The sequence below is a fragment of the Microcebus murinus genome, chromosome 19 (genome assembly GCF_040939455.1).
Source record: "Microcebus murinus isolate Inina chromosome 19, M.murinus_Inina_mat1.0, whole genome shotgun sequence".
NCBI lineage: Eukaryota > Metazoa > Chordata > Mammalia > Primates > Cheirogaleidae > Microcebus > Microcebus murinus.
Genome location: NC_134122.1, coordinates 11,315,259 through 11,320,678, shown reverse-complemented (window position 1 = coordinate 11,320,678; position 5,420 = coordinate 11,315,259). Strand labels below are relative to the sequence as shown.

Here is a 5,420-nt window from a genome sequence, read left to right as displayed (position 1 = left end):
ACACACAGCAACCGGCCAACAGGTACATACAGCAACCGGCCAACCGGTACACACAGCAACCGGCCAACCGGTACACACAGCAACCGGCCAACAGGTACACACAGCAACCGGCCAACAGGTACACACAGCAACCGGCCAACAGGTACACACAGCAACCGGCCAACCGGTACACACAGCAACCGGCCAACAGGTACACACAGCAACCGGCCAACAGGTACACACAGCAACCGGCCAACAGGTACACACAGCAACCGGCCAACCGGTACACACAGCAACCGGCCAACAGGTACACACAGCAACCGGCCAACAGGTACATACAGCAACCGGCCAACCGGTACACACAGCAACCGGCCAACAGGTACATACAGCAACCGGCCAACCGGTACACACAGCAACCGGCCAACCGGTACACACAGCAACCGGCCAACAGGTACATACAGCAGCCGGCCAACAGGTACACGGGAAGGTGTTCAACGCCACCGATCGTCAGGGATATGAAAATCAAAACCACAGTAAGATAATCACCTCGAGCCTATTGGAACGGTTATTATCAAAAGCAAAAGACAACAAACGTTGGTAAGGATGTGGAGAGAAAGGAACCTGCGGACCTTGTTGGTGGGAATGTAAAATGGTGGAGCCACATGGAAAGCAGTATGACGTTTTCTAAAAAAATTAAACACGGAACTACCACAAGATCCCGCAGTCCCTACTTCTGGGTGTGTCTCCGAAAGAATCGAAATCAGGATCTCAGAGAGACAGTTGCACTCCCGTATTCATCGCAGCGCGACCCACAATAGCCAAGATGTGGAAACAGCTCAAGTGTCCATCAACAGAAGAATGGGTAGAAAGGTAGCCCAGCCGTGCAATGAACTGCCTGAAAAAGGACAGAAATTCTGGCACATGCTATAACGGGGATGAGCCTGTGGGACGTGATGCTTATATGAGGTACCTAAAGTAGTCAAACTCACAAAAACAGAGGGTAGAAAGGTAGTGGCCAGGGGCCGGGGAGAGAAGGAAGTGGGGAGTTGCCATTCAACAGGTGTAAGGTTTCATTTTTGCAAGATGAACTCATTCTAAAGATCTGCTGTACAACATAGTGCCTATGGTTAACACTGTGTCCACACTTAAAAATGCGTTAGGGCGGGGAGTGGTGGCTCACACCTGTAGTCCCAGCTACTCAGGAGGCCGAGTGGGGAGGATCCTTTGAGCCCAGGAGTTGGAGGCTGCAGTGAGATGTGATCGCGCCACTCTACTGCACTCCAGCCTGGGCAACAGAGCAATACCCGTGTCTCTTAAAAAAAAAAAATCTATTAAGAGGGTAGATCTCAAGTTAATTATTACCAGGAGATTGAAAAGAAAATCACATTTTCATCCTCGAACACCGGCTCATTTGTGAATCCTTTTGTAAGTCAAATGGCACGCCCTGATTTACCTTTGGGGGGAAGATGCATTTTCCTACTCTGATTTGCCTAAAGCTCCCTGTGCTGACGCTCCGGGGCCATCGGATTCTTGATGGCTCTTCCACAAACACCCTGAATTTCTCTGTGTCCCCAGCACCCCGGACGTGCGGCTGAGGCCTCCCGCTCGGGAGGTCCAGCTTGGTCTGGCTAGAGTCACGGTCCCACCACTTTTTGCCTCTATGACCTTGGGCAAGGGGCCTCCCCTCACAGTGCCTCAGTTGCCTAATTTGTAAGCTGGGGAGAACGCCACCCCCTAAGGTGTTGCCTCAAGGCTCAAATGAGACAGTGTAAGATGCCTGGCACCAAGCCCGACAGAGGTGGGTGTTCAACAAATGGGAACCCACTACCCGGCGTCATGCTCCCATTATTTTTGGAGAGAGGCTTGAGGCAACCCATCAGAGAGACGGTTGGAAGGCAGAAGGGACAGGGCTCGGCAAGCCGAACTGTTCAGATCTCACTGACTTTCTGGGCATCCCTGGGCTGGCGATGTAACTTCTCTGAGCCTCAGTTTCCCCATCTGTGAAACGAAGACCATAAATAGTTAACAACTTCCCCAGAGATGGTGCCTTCCTGTGAGATGGTGCCTCAGGGCCTGGTATGCAGTAGGCGCTTAATAAATGCAGCAGGTTTAGTGCTTACCTCTGCTGGTGACTTGTCTAGGTTCCCCCGCCAGACAGGGACCCCCCGAGGACAGGAAGCCATTCTTGGTGGGAGCAGCGAAGGCTTGCATCCATCGGATCACGTCACGGAAAGTGTCACGTGGGGATGTCTCCAGAACCTCTCCGCACGTGCCCGGAGCCTTGACGCCGGCATCTGCCGGAGTTCGTAACTGGTCTCTTCTTCATCTTCTACTTCTGGCTGATGCTCTGGACTTTGCACTATGATAACGTGGGACAAGCCCTTTAAAAATGTGTTTGGATTAAAAAAAAATGAGTGAGTCTAAAGAAAAATACTAAGCCAAGAAAGAGTACAGGAGGAAAAACCATACTTGAGTTCGGGGAGCTCTGGGGTGCGTGGCGAGTGCGGTCTGAGGACACGGCGCCCGTAGCGAGGTGGGGAACTTGGAGCTGTGGGATAGGAGGCGGATACTGTACAGGGGTGCTCGGAGACCCTGTAGTTATTTAACATCTCTGGGCCTCAGTTTTCTCACCTGCAAAATGGGGCAGGGAGGGCAGGAGACTGGCTCAGGCAGGGCCTGGACAGCCAGCTTTCTGGGCCAGAGCTCTACCTGTGGGTGGTGGGCAGAGGTCACCGAGAAACTGGCCTTAAGTGGCAGAAGCCCAGAGAAGGCAGCCAGCACCTGGCCTGGGTGTTCCTTTCCAAGTCCGCCCAGCTGGTGCTGCATGCCCCTGGCTGCCTGGGACCAAGGCGTGGGCGCTTCCCTCCCATGCCGTCCCCTCCCTTCCCCGGAGTCACCTCCTCTGCCTTTAGGGGCTGGGGGTGGGAGTGGTGAGGCAACCCGTGTATCGCAACACCCCACTCTGAGATGTACTGTTAAGGGCATTGTGTCATCGCCATGGGGACATGGCGACCCAGTGACCTAGGGGTCATGCCCTAAGCCCCTGGCCCTCTCCTCAAACCAGCTGTGGGGTGGTTTTTGCTTTGGTCGTAATTAATACTGAGCACCGACTGCATACCAGGCACTGTGCGAAGCCTGGGGGTAAGGCAGTGACAGGCTGGGAGCGTCCCCACACTCCTGGAGCTCAGTCCAGCCTCGGGGAACAGAGCTCCAGGCAGGGGACAGCAAAGGCAGGGGCCTGGGGGCAGGAACGAGCAGGGGAAGCTGAGGTGGGAGAGACAGAGGCCCTGCAGACCTGCAGGTGGTGGAGGAATGTGATTTTTTTTTTTTTTTTTTTTTTTTTTGAGACAGAGTCTCGCTTTGTTGCCCAGGCTAGAGTGAGTGCCGTGGCATCAGCCTAGCTCACAGCAACCTCAAACTCCTGGGCTCAAGAGATCCTCCTGCCTCAGCCTCCCAAGTAGCTGGGACTACAGGCATGTGCCACCATGCCCGGCTAATTTTTTATATATATATTTTAGTTGGCCAATTAATTTCTTTCCATTTATAGTAGAGACGGGGTCTCGCTCTTGCTCAGGCTGGTTTCGAACTCCTGAACTTGAGCAATCCGCCCGCCTCAGCCTCCCAGAGAGCTAGGACTACAGGCGTGAGCCACCGCGCCCAGCTGGAATGTGATTTTTAAGTTAAATTTTTATTTGTATATATTCATGGGGTCCAGGTACAATTTTGCTACATTGATATACTGCTTTTTTTTCCCCCTAAGAGTAGGATCTCACTATGTTGCCCAGGCTGGAGTGCAGCAGACACTCATAGGCACAATCATAGCTCACTGCAGCCTCGAACTCCTGGGTTTAAGCGATCCTCCCTCCTCAGCCTCCTGAGTAGCTGGGACTACAGGCGTGGGCCCTTGTGTCCCCCCAGGGGTGTGATTTTTTTTTTAAAGGATGGCTCTGGTGGCCAGGTGAGGGTGGCTTCAGGAAGCTGAGTGGGGCAGGGAGAGCTGCTGGGAGGCTGGCTAGACAAGGGAGGCTGGGTGGGCAAGCGAGGCTGCCCCTCCAGTCCTGCAGCCAGGGCTCAGTCCCAGCTCCAGGACTGGGACTGGGGACAGGGGAGCCTCCCTCCCTCTCCATCCTCAGGGGACACTGGCACCAGGGAGATGTCAGTCGTTCATTCTGAGCTGGGGCCACTACCCCCAGCCAGGCCGGAGGATTACGTCCCCTCCTCCCTGCCACCTCCTCCCCAGACCGTCCGTCCCCTCACATGGCTGCGTCGGGACACCAGTAGCCATGGGCTCGGGAGGGAAACCTCTGTCCCGCCACAGCCTGGGTGGGCAGAGGACTGGGGCATCCTCACCCCTCTAAGCCCCGGCAGGTGCGTGGGGACTCCCAGGGCAAGGTCCCTTCTGGAGGGCCTCAGCTGATCCTGCTCACTACCCCAGGCCCCCAGGGAGGGCGGCTGACCCCACCAGGGCGGTGCCAGGGGGTCAGCACCCGGCTGTGACCAGGGAGAAGACCCTTGTCTGGGAGCCAGACCAGCAGGCCTGGCTGTCCCACAGGACTTGGCTGACCCTTTGCCCAAAGCCCTCCCTCCCTCCCCCGGCTCTCTCTTGCCACCTCGCTCCCTCGGTGACCCTTGAGACTGTTGGCAAACAGCTCCCCGAGGCAGACAGCCCCTGCGTGTGATCTCCGCGTCTCGTCTGTGCAGCTGCTGGCGCCGCTGCCTACACCCCTGGGCGTCGGCTTGGGACGCGGGTGGCACTTGTCTTCATTAAGGTCCCTGGCCCTGGAGCCAGCCACAGGACCAGCCTTGTGTTGGGAGGTGAGTGCCCCGTGGACCCCCAGAACCGGGTCGCCTCTGGTGCCCGACCGCACTCCCGGGTCCTTCCTGCTTCTCCGGGTCCCTCTCGGGCTCCAGAAGTAGCGTGCTGGGCTCTCCTCTTCCTCCCGGCGGGCGGCACCGTGTTCCTTCTGTTGGCAGGAGAGGATGTCCCACCTGCTGCTGACGCCATCAGTGCCCTAGCGGGGACAGCAGAATAAATCCTGGGCCACCCAGGATCCTTTAGTCACTCAACACGCATTCACTCGGCAGAACGTTTTTATTGAAAGCAAAAACCGAAAATGTGCCCTTTGACCCAGTGACCACACCCTGGGGCCCGTCTCCTGCAGACAGGTCAGGCCAGCATGGCTGGTCCAGCGAAGGGCCGGAAACAGCCCAGATGCCCGTCACTGGGGCAGGGGCCAACGCCTCAGGACGAGGCGCAGGCTGTCACGGACGGGGAGTGTGAGGAGGCTGCTAAAAGGCATGAGATTGATGTCCCCGCATGGAATTAGCCTCTTCCTGTAAAAAGGCAACAAGCCGCATACGTGCAGATGGATGACTGTGCAGAAAGAAAGGTCCAGAAGGAAAACTGCCCGGTGGTGACCTCCCCCAGGGAAACGTGGGGG

The 5,420-nt window shown here is 56.3% G+C and overlaps 1 long non-coding RNA gene across 1 annotated transcript; it reads right to left on the bottom strand.

The window, feature by feature from the left end:
- Positions 1 to 1,542: 1,542 nt before the first annotated feature.
- On the bottom strand, positions 1,543 to 2,902 carry LOC105855236 (uncharacterized). The gene is made up of 3 exons (XR_012913435.1): positions 2,761 to 2,902; positions 2,100 to 2,360; positions 1,543 to 1,977 (listed from the first exon to the last, which is right to left on the bottom strand). It is a non-coding gene; the product is annotated as an uncharacterized LOC105855236 (long non-coding RNA).
- Positions 2,903 to 5,420: the final 2,518 nt, after the last annotated feature.